This window comes from Eleutherodactylus coqui, chromosome 6 (genome assembly GCF_035609145.1).
Source record: "Eleutherodactylus coqui strain aEleCoq1 chromosome 6, aEleCoq1.hap1, whole genome shotgun sequence".
NCBI lineage: Eukaryota > Metazoa > Chordata > Amphibia > Anura > Eleutherodactylidae > Eleutherodactylus > Eleutherodactylus coqui.
In genome coordinates, this window is record NC_089842.1 from 221,770,218 (window position 1) to 221,794,648 (window position 24,431).

Genomic DNA, 24,431 nt, shown 5'->3' on the forward strand with positions numbered 1-24,431 from the left:
TTCTTCCAATTCTTCATTGTTTTGCAGATTGTTAACGATTGTGCTTTGAGAATCTCCTTGTTCTGATATCTTATCTATATAGTAGGCTCTGTTCTGGTACTATGTTTATTCAGTAAGGTTGGTTCTGATATTGTATCTGTGTAGTAGGCTTGGTTCTGGTACTATGTCTATGCTGTAAAGTTGGTTCTAATATCATATCTGTGTAGTATGCTCAGTTCTGTTACTGTGTCTATGCAGTAAGGTTGGTTCTGATATTGTATCTATATAGGAAGCTCACTTATGAACTGTGTCTATGTAGTAAGCTGACAAATTTAAGCAGTGACTGCACATTGATTCTGAGATCGGATTTATATACTAGGGGTGGGTTAGTTATAACTGTGGGATCAACTCTATGTAATAGAGGCAGCCTGGTATGATTCTGGGATCAGCTCCATGTACTGGGAATATACTGAGTCTAGATCACGTGAGGCAATTATCCCCCTCTACTCTTCCTTAGTCAGACCTCATCTGAAATACTGTGTCCAGTTCTGGGCACCCCTCCTTAAAAAAGACCTAGGCAACTTGGAGCAATATGTCTAATTTCTTGCCAGTGATCTGGACAGCAATAGGCCTTGTAATGAATTTTGTCACACAGACCATCGCTCCATGTGAAAAATGCTCAATGTGCCTGTCCTCATGAGCTATAATGGGGCTGTGGAATAACGCGGACAGCACACAGATACGCTAATGTGCTGGGGGCCTAAATAAAATGGCCAGGTGTCCTCTGCTACTGGGAGCCTCTGGCTCTCATTGCTCCCTGATCTTTTGTATCCTTAAGACTGGTCATTGTGTCAGGCCCTGTTCTCAATGTGGGCCTGATAGCCATGTTCATCATCTTGGCAGTACTTTGGATGCGGAAATTGAGCAAGAAGAACCCCTTCAATTACTTCAGGCAGCTCTAGGCTAAAGATGAAGCGGTGTGCAGTGATCAGTGGGGACACGGGGTGGAGGGGCACAATCTCCTTGTTGTTGAGGGAGAAATGTCTGGATTATTCACAGATGAGTTCACAAGACTGCGGAGTCCAGAGCTGAGAAGGTGGACAGAAGCCCAGCAACACGGACTGACTCTGTCAACCCGCGGCCAGGGACCCGGCCCCACATGGGTGATTGTCAGGAACGTAAGTGCCTGACAGTCGTGCCAGCGATAATTATTCCTTTCACACAAAAGGGGATGGTCGTTTTGGTCGCCTCTATTCACAGTACATAAGCAGTCGTGTTTACACGGGCCGCGCCTCATTCAGGAATTTAACGCCTGCAGGAACGGAACAATAAGCAAAGAAATTATCGCTCAGTCGCTGTTTACACTGAATTGTTATCATTCAGATTTGCAGGATCCAGGGATATTTGTTCACTGTAAAAGGGCCCTACCATGGGGGTGATCTGGCCTTACTCGGTGTGGAGAATATATGTGGCGAGGGTGGGTTGGTTCTGGCTCTGGGATCTGCTCCATGTACTGGGAGTGGGCTGGATATGACTCTAATTAGCTACATGTACTGAGAGTGGGCCGGCTATGACTCTGTGATTGGCTACATGTACTGAGAATGGGCCGGCTATGACTCTGTGATCGGCTACCTGTACTGGGAGTGGGGCTGCTATGACTCTGGGATTGGCTCCTTGCATAGGGATGGGCCTGCTGTGATTTCTGAGATTGGATTTAAATACTAGGGATAGGTTAGTTATAACTGTGGGATCAACTCTATGTAATAGGGGCAGCCTGCTATGATTCTGGGATCGACTCCATGTACTGGAAATGTACTGAGTCTAGATCACGTGAGACAATTATTCCCCTCTAATCTTCCTTAGTCAGACCTCATCTGGAATACTGTGTCCAGTTCTGGGCACCCCTCTTTAAAAAAGACCTAGGCAACCTGGAGCAAGTTCAGAGAAGAGTTACCAAGATGGTGAGTGGTCTGCAAATCATGTCCTATGAGGAACGGTTAAAGGATCTGGGAATGTTTAGCTTACAAAAAAGAAGGCTGAGAGGAGACTTAATAGCTGTCTACAAATATCTGAAGGTCTGTCACAGTGCAGAGGGATCAGCTCTGTTCTCATCTGCACAAGACTAGAAGCAATGGGATGAAACTGAAAGGGAAGAGACACAGATTAGATATTAGACAGTGAGGGTGATCAATGAGTGGAACAGGTTACCATGGGAGATGGTGAGTTCTCCTTCAAGAGAAGTGTTCAAACAGAGGCTGGACAAATATCTGTCTGGGATGATTTAGTGAATCCTGCACTGAGCAGGGGGATGGACCAAATGCCATGGAGGTCCCTTCCAACTCTACCATTCTATAATTCTATGAATGAGCCTGCTATAACTCTGGGATCGGCTCCATGTACTAGGAATAGGCTGGCTATGACTCTGGGATCAGCCCCATGTACTAGTTATACACTGGCCAGGACTCTGGGTTAAGCTCCATGTACTAGAGTCTGGCCTGCTATGATTCTGGGATTGGCTCCATATACTGGCAGTCGGTGAATTTTGATTCTGGCAACAGCTGCATGTACTGTGGGGATAGGTCTGCTATGACTCAGGGATCACTGGCCACTACACTCGATTGGAAACGTGACCAGAAGGTATGACAGACACGAACAGGGAGCAGAGCACAGGAGGACATCGCGCGCGGCACCGGAGCCACCACCGCCGCAAGGAGATCACGAGGCAGCCGCTGGAGGATCCATCCAGCGGGGGTAAAGGAGGAGCGGATTCCGTAGCCGCATGAGGCCAGGGGGTGAGAATGCTGAGGAAGAGGTCTCAACGCTGAGCTGCTGCCATCATCGGCTGCTGCTGACAAAGGCTGTTAAGCATATTCTGTGTGTCAGTAGGTGCCTACGTGTAAGTGTTAGTGAGGTGCCAGTCGAGCAGAATTGAGTGACTGAGTAAGAGCAAGCAGTAAGTGTGTGAGCGTAAAAAAAAAAAAAGAAACGGCAGCGGTTGCAAACGGGCAGAGGCATGTTTGGAGTGTTATCTAGTCAATCTTCACTAGTCAATTGTAGATCCCCATTAGGATGACCTCCACGCTTGACAATTTCGTCCAGTGTGCTACTTGTGCAATGTATGCGGTCCTTGCTCAGCCGATCGAGGGTGCATACTGTTGCGCAAGATGCGTGCTCGTTGCACATCTGGAAGCCCAAATCCTGGATCTAAATGAGCAACTGGCAACACTGAGATCCATTGACAACATGGAAAGGAGTTTGCTGCTCACTGAGGCGGCACTTGCTGGGGTAGAGGTGGGGGTGGATGGTACGGAAGCGCAGGGGGAGCAGAGTGCTAGCTGCGTGATAGATAGGAGGGCTAGGGTGAAGAGAACCAGGGAGGCTAGTGCTGAACTGGCACAGCCCAACAAGTTTGCAGAGTTGGCAGATGAGGGGGATGCCATTGTAGAGCCAGCACCGCTGCAGCACAACATGCCCTCTGAACGTCAGGGAGATGACTGCTCTAGTGAGAAGGGGATGAGGAGCGCAGGGCAGGCTAGACAGGTCCTAGTGGTATGGGATTCAATTATAAGGGGGACAGATAGGGCAATCTGCCATACACACCAGGGTTGTCAAACAGTGTGTTGTCTTCCTGGCGCTCGCGTTCAACACATCGCTGATCTGATTGACAGATTACTGGGAGGGGCTGGTGAGGATCCAGCAGTCATGGTGCACATTGGCACCAATGACCAAATTAGAGGTCAATGGAGGGCCTTAAAAGCGATTTCAGGGACCTAGGATTCAAGCTTAGGGGGTACTACCTGCACCACAAGCCACATTAAAGAGGCAGCAGGATCTTAGAGAGGTAAACAAGTGGCTCCTGAGTTGTTGTAAGAATAAGGGTAAGAAGAGACAGTGAAAAGCAAAAAGGAGAAGGGGTATGTCTGTATGTTAAATCGTACTTAATGCCGAGGCTACGAGAAGATATAGGTGCAGAAGATGAACGTGTGGAATCTCTGTGGGTAAAAATACAGGGGAAAAAAAATAACAAAATCCTGATAGGGGTTTTCTATAGGCCACCAAAAGTAGCAGAAGAAACTGAAAACTTACTATTAAGGCAAATAGAAGAGGTGTCAAACCGCAATGAAGTAATTATTATGGGGGACTTTAATTATCTGGATATAACATGGGAAGATGAAACCTGCAAATCTACACCGGCTGGCCACCATCAGGGCGCTGTTTTTTTTTATCATTTACTTTCTTTTCTGTTTTAGACACAAAGATAACTTCTAGTTAGGGTCTTTAGCTGCCTGCCGTCATTATTTAGCGAAATAAGCATGGGGAATATGGGAATCAACCTGAAACAAAGATCCTTTAGCACTGAGTACTACCTATCAGTGGGTTTATTCTAGATTAATGGCACCTTTCACTTATTGAGCAAGGAAGGTCTTCTGCATCTGCTATAATCCTGCTCTATATTTAATAGTCCTGGAACGGGAGTCAGTAACAGTTGGGGTCCAGACACTATGCTACTCCTGCAGTTCATTCATGCATTGGTGAGCTGCGCGATTGTTGCAGTGGTTGTACCACTGGTTTGGCACATTGCCAATGTGGTTCCAATATACAAAAAGAGGTCTAAAAGAGAGCCTGGTAACTACAGGCTGGTAAGTCTCACTTCAATAATTGGAAAAATATTCAAGGGGTTTCTGAAAGACGTCATCCTAGAATACCTCAAGGAAAACAATGGCATAACGTCTCATCAGCACGGGGTCATTAAGGGGTGATCATGTCAGACCAATCTGATCAGCTTCTACAATGAAGTAAGTTCTAGGCTGGACCTGGGAGAAGAAATTGATCTTGTATATCTGAATCTCTCTAAAGGCAGTCAGCTGCTGCAAAAGCAAATAAAGTCTTAGAGTGCATTAAAAGAGGTATAGGGCGAGGGACAAGAATACTGTGTACAGTTCTGGACACTGCTGCTCAGGAAAGATGTTGCAGTGCTTGAGGGGGTTCTAAGAAGGGGAATTAAACTAATAAATGGAATGAGAGGGCTGAAATATCCAGAAAGGCTATCAAAATTGGGATTATTTACCCTGGAAAAAAGATGATTATGGGTCGACCAAATGACTATGTATAAATACATTAGGGGACAATACAGGGATCTCTTGGATGACCTGCTTATACGGATGACTGCGATGGTAACAAGAGGGCATCCTCTATGTCTAGATGAATGAAGGTTTCATTACCAACACAGAAAGGGGTTCTTTACTGTAAGAGAAGTGAGACTGTGGAACTCTTTGCCTGAGAACGTAGTGATGGCAAAATCCATAGAGGAGTTTAAGAGGGGATTAAATGTCTTTCTAGAGTGCTATGATATTAAAGGATATAGACATTAGGTGACCAGCGGGGTTGTTGATCTCAAATGTTGATCCAGGGATTACTCTGGCTGCCATTATGTAGTCAGGAAGGAATTTTTCTTTCTCCAAATGAGCTAAATTGGCTCATTGTTTTGTTTTTTTTTTGCCTTCCTCTGGACCAACAAAGGGGAGGTTGAAATAGGCTGAACTAGATGGACATTGTCTTCATTCAGTCAAACATACTATGTTACTATGTATGGTGGACTGTCATAGACAATATGGGTGAACAGAGAGTAGGGTTGCCACCTGGACGGTATTTTTCCTGCCAGGTCGGTGCCGACAAAATTTTTTTACCAGCCCCATTACAAGACGGTATTTTTGTCAGACCGCCGTGTCCCTCGCAGGGATGAAGAACATATCTGCCATATGTGTGAGATGTTTTACTCATCCCCGTGGGGGATAAAGAATTCCCTGCTGCACCTGTCACAGATATGACAGATGCGGCAAAGGAGGTCTTCATCCCCACTGGCCTGGATCCCGCGCATGCGCATAGCCACTGGATGGGATCCAGGAGATAAAGGGAAAGAAAATGCTGAGATAAGGCATGCCCCCAAGGAAACCCCCCTAACACGCCCCTTTTTACCATGGCCTGTATTTTTTCATGACAGAGGTGGCAACCCTAACTGAGAGCGGTCCAAGGCAAGCGAAAGCACCTGAACAAGCAACACAACACAGCAGATCACCAGCGGAAAGCCTGCCTCAAAAGTCGCGCCATTTGGTGTGGATTTTGAAACGCACCCCCTCGTTGAGAAACAGTGATAAAATTGACATTCTGCAGAATTGATTTCTGCACTACATGTCAATTTTCACATGGGCTTTGTGCAGATCATTTCTGCAGCTTGTGGATGAGATTTTCAAAATCTCTTCCACTAGCTGCTACTGGAAATGCAGAGGAATTTCTGCGCAGTAAATCTGCCCTAAAGCTGGGTTCACACGGGACGGAAATCTCGCGGAGTGTCTTCAGCGGGTCCGCATGAAAATTTCGTGACCTTACCGCAGCTGAGACATTTGCCACGGGTTTTGAAAGTGGCTTATTCCGCCGTGGCCATCTCTCCCTATAGAGAGAAGAAAGCCTGCAGTGAAAACGACAATACAATTTACAATTGACATGCCGCGGCTTTGAATTCCGTGTAGTATGTCAGTTTCAGCGCGGCTTGGCCGCAGTGGTCTGTCTGCAGCGTGTGGACGAGATTTTGGAAATCTTTGCTGCTTAGTCTCAGGCTTAAGATTGCAGGTGGAATTTCCGTGTGGAAAGTCCGCATCAATTCCGCCCCGTATGAACCCAGTCTAAGGGGCCCCAAATGGTGAGTGTACCCTGGAGCCCAGGCCCCATGCCAGGTGGGAGGCATTTACTGCACCTGTGTCCCCGTTTCCTGAGCTGCTGGCAGCGAGGAGGAGGACAGTAGTGAAAGGCCCTGACTGTTGGAGGGAGCAGACACTGGCACCATTGTACATTCCCGAGGAGAGGGCTTGAATGGATCTGGGGCTGCACAAAGAGCATCTCACAATGGACGCCTCATTAGGATGCACAGAGAGGGGTGGGCCGCTGCAAACCCCCTGCCTCCCCTGCCTCCGCTCATTTACCCTCTGTCAACATCTCCCCTTCATGTGGCTGACATGAAAAGCTCGGGCCTGGAGAAGCCAAAGTGATGGTGCCAGCTGTGCCCGCTCCTGGAGGCTGCACTGACTGTGTATACCTTCCACACACACCGCACATGATATATGTATACAAGCCATACACGCATATACATGAACCTACATATCCACAAGCTATACACATATGTACATGAACCTACATATATACATGAACCTACATATAGACAAGCCATACACATATATACATGAACCTACATATAGACAAGCCATACACATATATACATGAACCTACATATAGACAAGCCATACACATGTATACATGAACCTACATATAGACAAGCCATACACATATATACATGAATTTACATATATACCAGCCGTACACACGTACATGAACTGACATATATACAAGCCATACACATGCATATATGAACCTACATATATAGAAGCAATACACATATACGTGAGCCTACATATATACAAGCCGTACACATATATAAATGATCATATATATATATATATATATACACAAGCCGTACAAATAAATGAACCTACATGTATACAAGCCATACACACATATATATGAACCTATATATATATATATATATATATATATATACAGCCATACACATATATACATGAACCTACATGTATACAAGCCATACACATATATACCTGAACATACATATAAACAAGCCATACACATATATACATGAACCTACCTATAGACAAGCCATACACATATATACATGAAACTATATATAAACAAACCATACACATATATACATGAACATACATATATACAAGCTGAACACATATATACATGAACCTACATATATATAAGCCATACACATATATACATGAACCTACATATATACAACTCGAAAACATATATACATGAACCTACATATAAACAAGCTATACACATATATACATGAACCTACATATATATAAGCCATACACATATATACATGAACCTACATATATACAACTCGAAAACATATATACATGAACCTACACATATACAAGCCATACACATATATACCTACATACACACAATCGGAACACAGATATACATTAGCCTACATGTATACAAGCCATACACATACAGTATATACACAAATGTACATATATATAAGCCATACACATATATACATGAACCTACATATATACCAGCAATGCACATATATACATGAACCTATATTTCTTCAGGCTATACACATAGGTATATGAACCTACATATAGACAAGCCATACACATATATACATCAACCTACATATAGACAAGCCATACATATATATGAACCTACATATATATAAGCCATACACATATATACATGAACCTACATATATACCAGCCATTCACATATGTATATGAACCTAGACAGGCTATACACATATATACATCAACCTACATATAGACAAGCCCTACATATTTATACATCAACCTACTTATATACATGAGCCTACTTATAGACAAGTCATACACATATATACATGAACCTACATATAAACAAGCCATATGCCCTGTTTTCCCGAAAATAAGACCGTGTCTTATATTAATTTTTGCTCCGAAAGATTTCACTTGTTTTACATGTATAGCTGCCTGGACACTATTTAAATTTACCTTTTTTATTAACTGGAACTAGGGCTTAATTTTGGAGTAGGGCTAATAGTTCAAGAATTCTCAAAAAATCCTGAAAAAGCGTTCTGCATCCTCAAAAATCCTGCAAAATCATGATAGGACTTTTTTCGGGTTAGGTCTTATTTTCAGGGAAACGGTATATACCCCACATCATTTATATACATATTACATACAGGAATATAGGCTTTATGTCACCCCTTGAAGACATAGGACTGCTCTATAATGTTGTTGTATGTACATGTAGAGGTCATGTATGAGAGCATGTTGTGTTGTAGTTCTCTGAGCTCCAGAACTGCACAGACTGGAGGGTCTCCTTGCACTGTAATTTTGACATTGTCCTACCATAAGAGCCGACATTCCCCCATTGTCAACTAACAGGAGGAGGTACCAGAGTCACTAAAGACCCCTGAGGGGGCTTCCACTGGTGTGCGATTATCGCTGGAGGCCAGAGTACGATCATAGAGAAGTTACACAGGTTCCATTCTCCGTTACAGGGCCAATTGTACACTCATTGTCAGTAACAACCCCCATAGAAGGAGTAGTGTGTGTGTGTGTGTATGTATATATATATATATATATATATATATATATAACATAGTGGCCCGAAACACCTATTTCTGTCTCCTCCATAATTGTCATATATATCATGTCTTTTATGTGGATGCACTGTGCAAACTGTCTTGTCTGTTGTTATGTGTATTGCACAGCGGCAGCATGCAAGCGGTTATGTCTGCAAGTAGCTGGGACATGTCTGGAAAATGTACCCAGTTTGTCTAGTCACGTGATGTCGTATGATTATAGATCTGAGTGGGTTCAGTAAGAGGGAAGTTCTGTCACCTTCATCGGTTAGAAGTGGAGTAGGAGTGCTGGCCACATGGGGGTACCTTCAACCCTCATGTGGTGAAGTGATGGAAACAGAAGAGAAGTATCCTGACGTTCCAAATCCCAGGAACTGCCTGTGAGAAGAGTTAGAAGGAAAGAGGAGCAACAGTCCACCGTGCGGCAATTTACCTGCTAGGCTGCAAGGGAGTGTCTGTGAAGTGTTGTGTCCCCCTCCGGTGTTATTCTGCATCCCGGAGAGTGTGTGTCAAGGAGTGGAGCTTTACAGATAACAAGACTGTAGGCCCAATATCTTCCTTAGTTCTCCTCTCTGATTGTCAGCTAAACTGTCTTTTACCTGCACGAGCGAGTAATCTGTATTCTGCAAGTCTGAAGTAAAGTTTGCAAGTTCCAAGGTTTAATCGTGTGTGGACTCTCTTTATTTCTACCACTGAAGAGTCATCGGTGAGAAGGAACAGTGGCGTCACGAGTGACAACTTATACAGTCCACTACACACTTATACAGGTAACCGCTACCCAGCGTTGCTTGGAAGAGGCCTGTCGGTGCCTCAGCTGAGGTTCTGTGCATCCCTCCGGAGAGGTAGAGCCACCATGAGAAGTGCTATCTCCACCCCGCCAGCTCCTCAGCGTGGGCCTCCTTTCTCCGTCGCTGTATATACATGCATATATACACTCATTGTCAGTAGCAACCCTCCCTAGAAGGAGGGTGTTTCTTACAATGAGTGCATATATATACATATATGCACTCATTGTCAGTTACATCCCCCCTAGAAAGAATGATTATATATATATATATATATACACACACACACAAAAAATGCACACACTCATTATCAAAGCTTAAACACAAGATGTGATACGAGCAGGCATGGATGGTACCCTGTTATACCCCCTCTAGCGTGAAGCATATATACTATTTATGATATATATACACTCATATTTAGTAACATCTCCCCAGAAGGAATATATATATATATATATATATATATATATACACACATACATACACTCAATGTCATTAACATCTCTCCTCTGAAAAGAGTGTGTGTGTGTGTGTGTGTGTGTGTGTGTGTATATATGCACTCTTTGTCAGTAACATATTCCCCCTAGAAGGAATCGAATAAATATAAAATACACACACTCATTATCAAGGCTTGGATACAAGATATGATATGAGCAGGCACGGATGGTGTAGTACCCTGTTGTACCACCTCTAGCTTGGATACAAGATGTGATATGAGTGGGCATGGAGCCTGTAGTACCCTGTTAGGCCGCCTCTAGCTTGGATACAAGATGTGATACCTGGTCGTCTTAGGTGGCCCCATCCACTGGTCCCAACATCTCCTTAACAGTCTGGTCAGGTATTCCTTTCTACTGGTGGTCTGTAGGGGGCATCCTGTGCCTGGTCACCTTGTATGCCCCCATCCACTGGCCCAACACCTCCTAACAGTCTGGTCAGATGCTCCTCTCTACTGGTGGTCTGTAGGGGGCATCCCAAGCCCAGTCACCTCATGTGCCCCCATCCACTGGTCCTAATCCCTTCTAACAGTCTGGTCAGACACTCCTCTCTACTGGTGATCTGTAGGGGGTGTCGTGAGCCCAGTCATCTTGTGTGTCCCCACCAACTGGTCCCAACACCTCCTAACAGCCTGGTCAGATGCTCCGCTCTACTGGTGGTCCATCGGGGGGTCCTGAGCCCGGTCACCTTGTGTACCCCCATCCACTGGTCCCAACACCTTCTAACAGTCTGGTCAGATGCTCCTCTCTACTGGTTGTCTGTAGGGGGTGTCCTGAGCCCGGTCACCTTGTGTGTCCTCATCCACTGGTTCCAACACCTCCTAAAGGTCTGGTCAGATGCTCCTCTCTACTGGTGGTCTGTAGGGGGCGTCCTGAGACCGGTCACCTTGTGTGCCCCCATCCACTTGTCCAAACAGCTCCTAACAGTCTGCTCAGATGATCCTCTCTACTGGTGGTCTGTAGGGGGGTCCTGAGCCTGGTCACCTTGAGTGCCCCCATCCACTGGTCCCAACACCCCCTAACAGTCTGGTAGGACGGTCCTTTCTACTGGTGGTCTGTAGGGGGCGTCCTGAGCACGGTCACCTTGTGTACCCCTATCCACTGGTCCCAACACCTCCTATCAGTCTGATCAGACACTCCTCTCTACTGGTGGTCTGTAGGGGGCGCAGTACAACACCAGTAACTCGCAGCACACCTCAGGATTTTAAATCAGATGGTAAAGACTAAAAAGTCCATTATATGCACGCCAGAATATGGGAGTCAGAGCCTCAGACCCCAAACAGGTAATCCAATGTAAATGAAGAGAAATGGCAGCATTCCAGGCGTATCACATAATTAGTATTTTATTCCTCCATAAAACTACAACGTTTCAACCCTCTGGGGGTCTTTGTCAAGCTTGACAAAGACCCCGAGAGGGTCGAAACGTCGCAGTTTTATGGAGGAATAAAACACTAATTATGTGATACGCCTGGAATGCTGCCATTTCTCTTCACTTACATTGGATGGTCTGTAGGGGGCGTCCTGAGACCGGTCACCTTGTGTGCCACCATCCACTTGTCCAAACAGCTCCTAACAGTCTGCTCAGATGATCCTCTCTACTGGTGGTCTGTAGAGGGGTCCTGAGCTTGGTCACCTTGTGTGCCCCCATCCACTGGTCCCAACACCCCCTAACAGTCTGATAGGACGCTCCTCGCTACTGGTGGTCTGTAGGGGGTAATCTGAGCCCGGTCACGGTCACCTTGTGTACCCCCATGACTGGTGTCAACACCTCCTATCAGTCTGGTGAGACATTCCTCTCTACTGGTGGTCTGTAGGGGGCGTCCTAAGCCCGGTCACCTTGCGTGCCCCCATCCACTGGTCCCAACACCTCCTAACAGTCTGCTCAGATGGTCCTCTCCACTGGTGGTCTGTAGGGGGCGTCCTGAGCCTGGTCACCTTGTGTGCCCCCATCCACTGGTCCCAACACCCCCTAACAGTCCATCCACAGATATCAGAGGACACAGGGTGCACCAAGAAAACCTTCCCCACGGCACAACTGCACCTCCACCAGTTTGACAGGAAAGGGGATCAGCGATTCAGGCTGCTTGCACCAAATTCTGACGCTTCATCAGCAACAGATATCTGTCTCCATCTGACCAGGAGATATTTTTCAGCAGCTCAGTGATACAAGTTTTGCGCTTTTTTGCCCGCTGGAGTCTTGTATTTCTGTTTCTCTTAGACACAACGGCGCTGCAACTGGTCGTCTGCTGTTATAGCCCATCCATGCTAAGGAATGGCGAGTTGTGCATTTAGACATGTTAGTTGGAGCCCCAGCGTTGTATTCGGCTGACTGTGAAGCGCCTGTTGGTCAGAACGATTCCTGACATCCTCCTCTGACCCCTTTCAGTGATGAGTTGTTTCCGTCCACAGGATCCCCTTTCGCTGGATGTTCCCCTTTGATCACGCTATTCTTGGTATACTCTCTATACCGTTACATGAGAAAACCCCCCGCGGTTGGCAGTGAGACCCCAACTAGTCTAGCACCGATGACCGGGCCTCGTTGGAAGTCGCTCAGATCGCTGGATTTTCCCATCTAATGTGGATTCACACTGAAACTGATCCACGGAAAACTTGAGACTTTATGCCACACACTGGGGTTACGGGGAGAATACAGGAAAGCGCCAATCATGAGAGGGACGGGGGGTCTAATAAAGGGTCTGTTCAGTGTAAAAACACACCCTGCATATATACTCTATACAACCCCCTAGGATTCATGTATACTAACACCTGTGCACATTATGACCTGCAGGTACAATCATGGCACACCTGCCACCGCATCCTTGATACACAATGTGTTCTATGTCCATACTAACCACATAGAATTCAATGATGGCAGAAAGTACCGCTACATGACACACTGCACGCATTCTGCCACAGTGACCATACATACACATATACAATAACTCCACGGCACATATACATACAGTAACCATATATTACACATATACAGCACAAAAACATACAGAACAATATATACACATATACCATACATGCACGGCACATATACATACAGTAACCATATGTACGATTGTACTATATATATATATATATATATATATATATTTCACATTAACATACAGTAGCTATATATACACATACATAGACTATAGATATACTGCACATATACATACAGCAGCCACATATACACACATATTATACATATACATACAGTAAGCATATACACACATAGACTTATACATATATTATACATATACAGCACATATACATACAATAATTAAATATACAAATCTACCACACATGTACTGCACATATACATACAGTAACCATATATTCACGTATCGATATATTGCACATATACAAAATACAGTAAGCATATACTACACATATACAGCACAAAAACATTAAGAAACCATATATACACGTATACTATACATTTAAGGCACATATACATACAGTAACCAAATATACGATTATGCTATATATATACTGCACATAGACATACAAAAACTATACAGTATATACATATACTGCACATAAACATACAGCAACTGTATATACACACAGACTACACTTATACATCACATAAACATACAATAACCATATATATATTGCACATATACATATAGTAATCATATATACGAACACTATATATACACTACACATATACTGCACACAAACAAATACACTCTCACACTAAGCATATACTTATACACACACTCAGTGACCATACATACTACACATACAGTAGATATATACACAGCACACACCTGTAGGTTGCACTCAGTACTCACCGCTCTGGAGTCGCTTGGGCTGCAGACACTGACTGATTGGGCTGCGATGTTCTGCAGAGCCGGGAGTGCTGATTGGTGGAGAGGAGGGGGGGGGGTTAATGAGGGGGAAATGAATGGAGACCCCGCATCACATTACTGGGGGGAGAAGAGCACAGAATACTAAAAGGGACCTCATACAATGCCAACACCAGGGGGCAACTGATGCCAGGCAGTCAGTCCTGAGACTGTTCTGTAACTGAAACTATCCTAAAACTATTCTGGAACTGTTCTCTATGTATATGTTCTCCTCCCCTCTTCATCTGTATGTTATAATTATGTGCCACCCAAACTAGTTTCATTAAAAGCCTGACGAAGGGGGCGATATATCCCCAAAAGCTTGCTGTAACATCATGCATTTTTGTTAGCCATTAAAAGGTATCATATCTACAAGATTACTTGGTTTCTCTCACTGAAAACAATCACACATGTGATATCCCTGTAACACCCCTCCATAACGTCTGTGATATCCCTGCAACACCCCTTCCATATTTTCTGTGATATCCCTCCATGAATTCTATTATATTCCTGTAACACCCCTCCATATATTCTGTAACATCCCTCCATGTGTTCTGTGATATCCCTCCATGTATTCTGTGATATCCCTTCACAAATTCTGTATCATCCCTCCATGTATTCTGTGATATCCCTCCATGTATTCTGTGATATCCCTCCATGTATTCTGTAACATCCCTCCATGTATTCTGTAACATCCCTCCATGTATTCTGTAACATCCCTCCATGTATTCTGTGATATCCCTCCATGTATTCTGTAACATCCCTCCATGTATTCTGTAACATCCCTCCATATATTCTGTAACATCCCTCCATATATTCTGTAACGTCCCTCCATATATTCTGTAACATTCCTCCATGTATTCTGTAACATCCCTCCATGTAGTCTGTGATATCCCTCCATGTAGTCTGTGATATCCCTCCATGTATTCTGTAACATCCCTCCATATATTCTGTAACATCCCTCCATGTATTCTGTAACATCCCTTCATATATTCTGTAACATCCCTCCATGTATTCTGTAACATCCCTTCATATATTCTGTAACATCCCTCCATGTATTCTGTAACATCCCTCCATATATTCTGTAACATCCCTCCATATATTCTGTAACATCCCTCCATATATTCTGTAACATCCCTCCATGTATTCTGTAACATCCCTCCATGTATTCTGTAACATCCCTCCATGTATTCTGTAACGTCCCTCCATGTATTCTGTAACGTCCCTCCATGTATTCTGTAACATCCCTCCATATATTCTGTAACATCCCTCCATGTATTCTGTAACATCCCTTCATGTATTCTGTAACATCCCTCCATGTATTCTGTAACATCCCTCCATATATTCTGTAACATCCCTCCATGTATTCTGTAACATCCCTCCATGTATTCTGTAACGTCCCTCCATGTATTCTGTAACGTCCCTCCATGTATTCTGTAACATCCCTCCATATATTCTGTAACATCCCTCCATGTATTCTGTAACATCCCTTCATATATTCTGTAACATCCCTCCATGTATTCTGTAACATCCCTCCATATATTCTGTAACATCCCTCCATGTATTCTGTAACATCCCTCCATGTATTCTGTAACATCCCTCCATATATTCTGTAACATCCCTCCATATATTCTGTAACATCCCTCCATATATTCTGTAACATCCCTCCATGTATTCTGTAACATCCCTCCATGTATTCTGTAACGTCCCTCCATGTATTCTGTAACATCCCTCCATATATTCTGTAACATCCCTCCATATATTCTGTAACATCCCTCCATGTATTCTGTAACATCCCTCCATGTATTCTGTAACGTCCCTCCATGTATTCTGTAACGTCCCTCCATGTATTCTGTAACATCCCTCCATATATTCTGTAACATCCCTCCATATATTCTGTAACATTCCTCCATGTATTCTGTAACATCCCTCCATGTATTCTGTAACATCCCTTCATATATTCTGTAACATCCCTCCATATATTCTGTAACATCCCTCCATATAGTCTGTAACATCCCTCCATGTATTCTGTAACATCCCTCCATGTATTCTGTAACATCCCTCCATATATTCTGTAACATCCCTCCATATATTCTGTAACATCCCTCCATATATTCTGTAACATCCCTCCATATAGTCTGTAACATCCCTCCATGTATTCTGTAACATCCCTCCATGTATTCTGTAACATCCCTCCATGTATTCTGTAACATCCCTCCATATATTCTGTAACATCCCTCCATATATTCTGTAACATCCCTCCATGTATTCTGTAACATCCCTCCATGTATTCTGTAACATCCCTCCATATATTCTGTAACATCCCTCCATATAGTCTGTAACATCCCTCCATATAGTCTGTAACATCCCTCCATATAGTCTGTAACATCCCTCCATATAGTCTGTAACATCCCTCCATATAGTCTGTAACATCCCTCCATATATTCTGTAACATCCCTCCATATAGTCTGTAACATCCCTCCATATAGTCTGTAACATCCCTCCATATATTCTGTAACATCCCTCCATGTATTCTGTAACATCCCTCCATATATTCTGTAACATCCCTCCATATATTCTGTAACATCCCTCCATATATTCTGTAACATCCCTCCATATAGTCTGTAACATCCCTCCATATAGTCTGTAACATCCCTCCATATAGTCTGTAACATCCCTCCATATAGTCTGTAACATCCCTCCATATAGTCTGTAACATCCCTCCATATATTCTGTAACATCCCTCCATATAGTCTGTAACATCCCTCCATATATTCTGTAACATCCCTCCATGTATTCTGTAACATCCCTCCATGTATTCTGTAACATTCCTCCATGTATTCTGTAACATCCCACCATATATTCAGTAACATCCCACCATATATTCTGTAACATCCCTCCATATAGTCTGTGATATCCCTGTAACATCCTTCCATGTATTCTGTGATATCCCTCCATGTTTTTGGAACATCTCTCTTGATGTATTCTGTAACATCCCTCCATGTATTCCATGATATCCTTTCACGTATTTTGTGAAATCCCTCCATGTATTCTGTAACACCCCTCCATGTATTTTGTGATATCACTCAATGTATTCTGTGATAACTCTGTAACATCCCTCCATGTATTCTGTAACATCCTTCCCTGTATTCTGTAACATCCCTACATGTATTCTGTAACATCCCTCCATATAGTCTGTGATATCCTTGTAACATCCCTGCATGCATTCTGTGATATCTCTGTAACATCCCTCCATGTATTCTAATAAGGGAGATGGAATAATATCTCCACAGCACCACCTATTGCAAGTCAGCATTCCATCAAGCCAAAGTTATACTCTTTATACAAGCCTTGTAACAATGACTGGGAATTAAAAGCAAAGTCAGACTCCATGCACAGACAGACGTTTCAGGGTATTTGCCCTTCATCAGTGTAGAGTAGGAATCTGGCTTTGCTAGTGAGAGGTCTGGAACTGGGGGTTAGAAACGCTTTCTCCTTAAGGAAAGCACCTAGAAGGTGAGTGAGGAGACTGAAAAGGCCATTCATGCTCCTCTGGGTAATATGCAAATAAGGGACATGGAATAATATCTTCACAGTGCCACCTATTGGAAGGTAGCATTCCTTCAAGTGAAAGTTAGACTCTTTATACAAGTCTTGTAACAATAACTAGGAATTACAAGCAAAGGCAGACTCCATGCACAGACCAGAGCTGGTCTATACTTAAACACCAATCAGGAACACCCCAAGTCCAGAGCAGGCCTGTACCCAAACACCGATCAGGAACACCCCAACTCTGGCAGGATGGAACAGAACCCCCAAAAGGACACAGGTATAACCAGCTGTGTTACCAATTTGTCATCTCACAACTCCAGTAATGTGGAGCTCAGTGTCCTCTCTAGGGCACTTTCATTTTGTCCCACTTAGGAAAAATGGAAACTCTGTAGCAACATGGAGGAATATTTCAGGAGACTAAGACTGAAAGAGTTCTTCCATGCCAAAGAGGAGACAGGACTTTCAGGCACCCAAACACAGGAGAAACTTGGGTGCAAGAAGAAGTCTGGGCAAATCTATAGAATCCTTTAGGCATGTTGTGCAATCTACTATACTGGACAAGCAGAAAAGGGAAACATTTAATATCAATATGCAGGAAAGAACGGCCATCTATGCATTTAAGAGCAACAAGGAGATGACCATTAAGCCTGCAGATAAGGGTGGCGCTATAGTCCTCATGAACACAGCAGACTACAAGAAAGAAGCAGACAGGCAGCTGACGGACGCCAGATACTACAACAAACTGGATCAACTATCACTGACAAACCTCCTTAAAATGTAACCTTTAACCCTTTCCAACCCACTGTCTGACGTCTGAAGACATTCTGATTAAAGGCTGTACAGCTCCGATGTCGGAAGACGTTCGACAGGGTATTCTTACTGTATATTGCTGGCAGCTCTGTTGTCAGGGGCCTCTCCAGCATGTTCCATACCGCAGTACTAGCTCTAGCCAGCAGATGGTGCCATTGTATAATGGCAGAAAGAGAAAGCCCCCTAGGAAACCCTGAATCCAAAATTGGATTGCAAAGGGTTAATAAAGAAATATTAAAAACTAGAAAATAGCGGCTTTATGCACAGACAACGCAAATAATAGTCTACACAGACAGGCGCTGCGTGTAATTCCTGAACAATAATTGGTTATGTCTTAGTATGTAAGAAACATAATACCAGTTTTGTAAAGGAAGGAAGTACAAAAGATACTAAATAGAGAAGTAGCGGTCCTTAACAAAAGTTGGGGGAAAGACCAAGAGGTATTGTTCCCTGACCACTAAGATAATGCCTGTCTGCCCGTCACTTTAGACAAGTAGGCTAAAACCAGAACGAAAACCAGAGCTAAATCAAGGAGAATTCCATTTGTATCGACATCCAGTAGTATGAGCCAGAAGATAGCAAGGATTGTCAGAAAACATTGGCCTATAGTCCAGACAGGGTGTAAGGAGGTACAGGAATTTGTATCCATCCCTATGATGGCATATAAAAGAGGAAGGAACTTAAAAGATAAGCAAGTCGTACTGTAGTAGAGGTGGATAGAGGTCCTAGACAGAGGTTGTTGAAGCCTCAACGTAAGGGCAATTTCCCCTGTTTAGGATGTGCATGCTGCGGCAATTTGGTTAAAGGGGATACATTCAGACATCCCCTGACTGGCAAAGTACTTCCCATTAAGGAAAGGTTCACATGTAACACAAGTTATGTAGTGTACCTATTGACTTGCCCATGTGGGCTGGGTTATGTAGGGGAGACTACACAAGAGGTGAAGAAGAGGATCTTTAAGCATAAAAGTATAATCTGCACCAAGGATAAAGAGTTACCGATTCCCAGGCATTTTCTTAAAGGGGTTGTCCCGCGCCAAAACGGCTTTTTTTTTTTTTTCAATAGGCCCCCCGTTCGGCGCGAGACAAACACAAGGGATGGGTTAAAAAAAAAAAAAGTTTAGTACTTACCCGAATCCCCGCTCTGCGGCGACTTCTTACTTACCTTACCAAGATGGCCGCCGGAATCTTCACCCAGGATGCACCACGGGTCTTCTCCCATGGTGCACCGTGCGCTCTGTGCGGTCCATTGCCGATTCCAGCCTCCTGATTGGCTGGAATCGGCACACGTGACGGGGCGGAGCTACGCGATGATGCGTAGAAGGGGGCGGAGCCAGAACGCCGCTTGTGCCGAGACCCAAGAGAAGGGAGAAGACCCTTCTGCGCAAGCGCGTCTAATCGGGAGATTAGACGCTGAAATTAGACGGCACCATGGAGACGGGGACGCCAGCGCAGGGAAGGTAAGTGAATAACTTCTGTATGGCTCATATTTAATGCACGATGTATATTACAAAGTGCATTAATATGGCCATACAGAAGTGTATAACCCCACTTGCTTTCTCGGGACAACCCCTTTAAGTTTAGACAATCGGTTAACCAACTGCGATACAGGGTCATAGGCCATGTTCCGTAGCGGATAAGAGAAGGGGACAGGGCTTTATTGCTTAAACGCAAGAAGTTAATGTGGATCTATACGCTAGACACCATGCAGTCGAAAGGACTCAATGTAGAATACAGTTATTTACCGCATATTTGAGCCAGGATTCATATATAAGCATCAGTTGCTTTTAATCACGTGTCTTTTAGATGATGTTTTTGACTATCTGTTTATATTCTTTATTACAGATTAGGGGTTGATCCGTTTTCCAGATGCTGGTTTGATGACTGCGCAACACGGTTGTCACATGATGGGAGTCTGCATATTTAATACTTCTTATTGCTTATTGGAACATAGTGCTTACCCTACTGTTTAATTGAGCGATGGTATAATAAAGAGCATTTATAAAGCCCCTTAGTGATGATTGTTTTTGGAGAACTATGATGTGGGGAACAGCCTCTCCTTCTATTGAACAGCCTCTCCTTCTATTGAACAGCCTCTCCTTCTATTGAACAGCCTCTCCTTCTATTGAACAGCCTCTCCTTCTATTGGTGGCTGTATAGCATGTTTGTGATGACAGTGCATATAGGTAATTTCTAAGAGAGGTCATCATGGTTTCCGGAATAGTCCTACTTAATATCTCTGACATTATTAGATTTAAACAACTTGTCGCTCCCCATAAATAAGATTTAACCCTTTCCAATCCACTGTCTGACGACTAAAGACATTCTGATTGAAGGCTGTAAAGCTCTGATGTCGGAAGACGTCCGGCAGGGTATTCTTACTGTAGATTACTGGCCACTCTGTGGTCAGAGGCCTCTCCAGCATATCCCATACTGCAGTACTGGCTCTAGCCTGCAGATGGTGCCATTGTATAATGGCGGAAAGAGAAAGCTCCCTAGGAAACCATGAATCCAAAATTGGATTGCAAAGGGTTAAATAATGGTATGAGATTAGAATGACATGCTTGATTTTTAGTTTTGTATATTATTATATGGGTAGACATGAGGCTAACATATGCACAGATACTTCAGGCATCACACATTCAAAGGGCATAGTAATGGATTAGCACCATTCCGGCCTTGCCAAATAGTGTTCTATGCATTGTAGTGGGGGTATGCAGGAGACGCATGCGCAGTTCGCCCTTGCAGAGCTTGCGATGTTAGTGAATGCATAGCGTTGGATTATGAGCCGACGTGATGATGTAGGGACGTCAGATGGTGGGCCGGCATTGTGACGTAGTTACGCCAGAAGGTGTACTGACGTGATGACGTAGAGACGTTGGGTGCGCGTCCCAGCGCATGCACGGCCGAAGGTTGAGACACCGGTGACACTGATGAGAGATAGGAATGGTGCTGCCGGCATCTGAAAACCGGATTAAACCATGTGCCCCTTGGTATGTTTTCACTACAGCTGCATACATAATTGTATGACAAGGAGGGAAAGGAGTAACATCGGGGTCATTGGTTGGCTTAGAACACGTGTTTTACTATTTAAGGGGGTGGATTTGATTGTAGTACATGCTTGATAAAAACAACTTGCTGGTCGAAACGTCGCTGCTTGTACCGTTTTTAAGGATGGAATAAAGACCTGTTTTAATGCATCTAAGCTATTCTGCTGCTGTTCAAACTTTATTTGTATAAGCCCAAACTCGGAGACGTCAACCTCCACAACAAACGGGCTGGTTAAGTTGGGTTATACCAGGACTGGCGTGGAGGAGAAGGCTCTTTTAAGACACAAGAAGGCAGCGACCACTTCCGGTGTCCAACTGCCTACCTCAGCCCCTTTCTTGGTAAGATCAGTTAATGGTTTGGCGATTACCAAGAAATCCTTAATAAATTTACGGTAAAAATTGGCAAAACCCAGGAAACGCTGTAAAGCCTTCAGGTTAGTAGGTTGCGCCCATTCTGTTATCTCCCTAACCTTCCCTGTATCCATTTGGATGACAGAAGGGGTAATTATGTACCCAAAAAATGAAATCTCCTGAACCCCAAAGATATACTTCTCCAGTTTAGCAAAGAGCTGGATTGCCCGAAGTCAGGTGAGGACTACCCACAAGTGACTAAGGTGGGACTCCCAGTCAGCGGAGAACACCAGGATGTCGTCTAAGTAAACCACCAGGAATATGCCCATGACATCCTGGAATATAGCGTTCATGAATCCCTGGAAGACGGCCGGGGCTTTACACAAACCAAATGACATCACTAAATACTCAAAATGCCCCAATAGTGTGTTGAACGCCGTCTTCCATTAGTTTTCCTCTCTTATCCTGATCTGGTTATACGCTCCTCTCAAGTCAAGCTTGGAGAACCATTTCGCTCCCGATACTTGATTCAGGAGATCAGGGATCAGAGGAAGAGAGTACTGGTTACGGATTGTAATCTTATTCAAGCCTCTATAGTCGATACAGGGCCGAAGGCTGCCATACTTTTTCTCTACAAAGAAGAACCCTGCCCCAGTGGGAGACTCAGATGGGCAGATATACCCCTTAGCCAAACTCTCTTACAATCCCACTGCCGGTGGGGTGGTAACGCCTCAGACAGCTGTTTAGCGAATACATCAGCAAAATCGGCGATATAGTGCGGCAGGGTCAGATCCTTACATTCAGTAGAATGGACCTGAACTGAGGGCATGTGATCACTCCACCCTGATCCCCATTGGATGAGCTCCATGGTCTCCCGGTTAATAACTGGGTCATGTACCTTAAACTACGGTAGGCCGAACACCACGTCTACCGAAAAGTTTTCCATGACCAGAAAGGTACAAAACTCTGTGTACAAGGCCCCCACAGATAGCTTAAGCTCTGGAGTAACCCGACTGACCCGCCTGGTTAGTAAGGGTGTAGAATCCAGTCCAGAAAACTGGACGGGGGGCTCAAGGTTTCTTAACACCTTGGCAATGGGGGCTATGAAATTAAAGTTATTAAAAAATGGGCAGCTTCCCCTGGAATCTATGAAGGCTTGACCAGAACAATGGAACGAATCGGAAACAATAGAACATGGTAGCAGCAACTTGGAATACTCCGGAAGTACCTTAGCTCCTAAGCGATCCTCCTGGATATCGCCTAGGAGCGGAAGTTTTCCTTCTGCGGCCTTTTCTCACAGGATGCGACCCAGTGTTCTGGTTCTCCAGAGTACAGGCACAGTCGGTTCTTCAGACGGAACTCCTTGCGTTGTCTGGGAGACATGGACGCTAGTTCCATGGATTCCAGGGGTACGGCTGGGGAACCCTGGACATCGGTCCCATGAGCAGATAACACAGAGCTGGTCAAGGGAGTGCGTCTCACCCTAAGGCGATGGTCAGCTCTAATGGCTAGCGTCATGGCTTGCTCCAAACTGTCTGGCTCGGGCTGGGAAACAAGGAGGTCCCTCAGGGCATCCGAGAGACCCATCAGAAATAAGTCCTTTAGGGCTTGGTCATTCCAACTGGACTCAGCACAATACTGTCGAAATTGGGAATAGTACTCTTCTGCTGCACATCTACCCTGTCGCAGTGCTAATAATCTGGAGATGGCATACCTGGCCCGATTTGGCTCATCATAGATCTGGCCTAGCGCAGTAAAGAGGAAGTCCAGGGACTGTCTGATAGGCGAGTAACGAATAAGCCCCAATTCTGCGGGTCACCTCTCAAACTGATATAACAATCCCAACTCTCTGGAACTCGGTTCCAGAGGAGTACAGAGGCAAACTGAAACACAGCTTACAACCTTCCCAACTGTCTCCAATCACAAGAGAAAAAAAATCAGAGAGGGTAGCCTTGGACTCAACCTTAACCGTATGAGCAGGAGGTGGAACAGCCAGGGTGCGGCTCCTGATTAGCTAAAGCTGTGACTGCCTCCATAAATGGACTTAGTCTAGCTGGACGGATGTAGGAACCAGAATACGTTTGGGCCAGTGTTTCTGTCAAGGAATTAGGGAAAGCAGAAGTCGGGGGTCCCTGCAACGTAGCCCGCAACCCCCTGCCTACTTGTCCCCGTTGGCTAGGTCCCAGGGCGGCAACTGGGCGATGGTCCCTACTCTGAGCTAGGGAAAATGATGCAGGACACCACAGTCCCTGGATACAGAGAACGAGAATACAGACAGACAAACAACCAGAGTGTAGCACAAAAGGGAAACAGCAAACCAGTCCGGGAGCAAACCAAAGATCCAAAGCACTGAAG

General features: G+C 44.5%; 1 protein-coding gene across 1 annotated transcript in view; it reads right to left on the bottom strand.

The window, feature by feature from the left end:
* The window catches only part of KCNJ10 (potassium inwardly rectifying channel subfamily J member 10), a 32,663-nt gene extending 18,347 nt beyond the window's left edge, over positions 1-14,316 (bottom strand). Inside the window, exon 1 of the mRNA XM_066605909.1 lies at positions 14,261-14,316. The gene's annotated coding sequence lies outside the window, so the exon portion shown is untranslated. The remainder of the gene's footprint in view (positions 1-14,260) is intronic.
* Between the last annotated feature and the right edge of the window lie 10,115 nt (positions 14,317-24,431).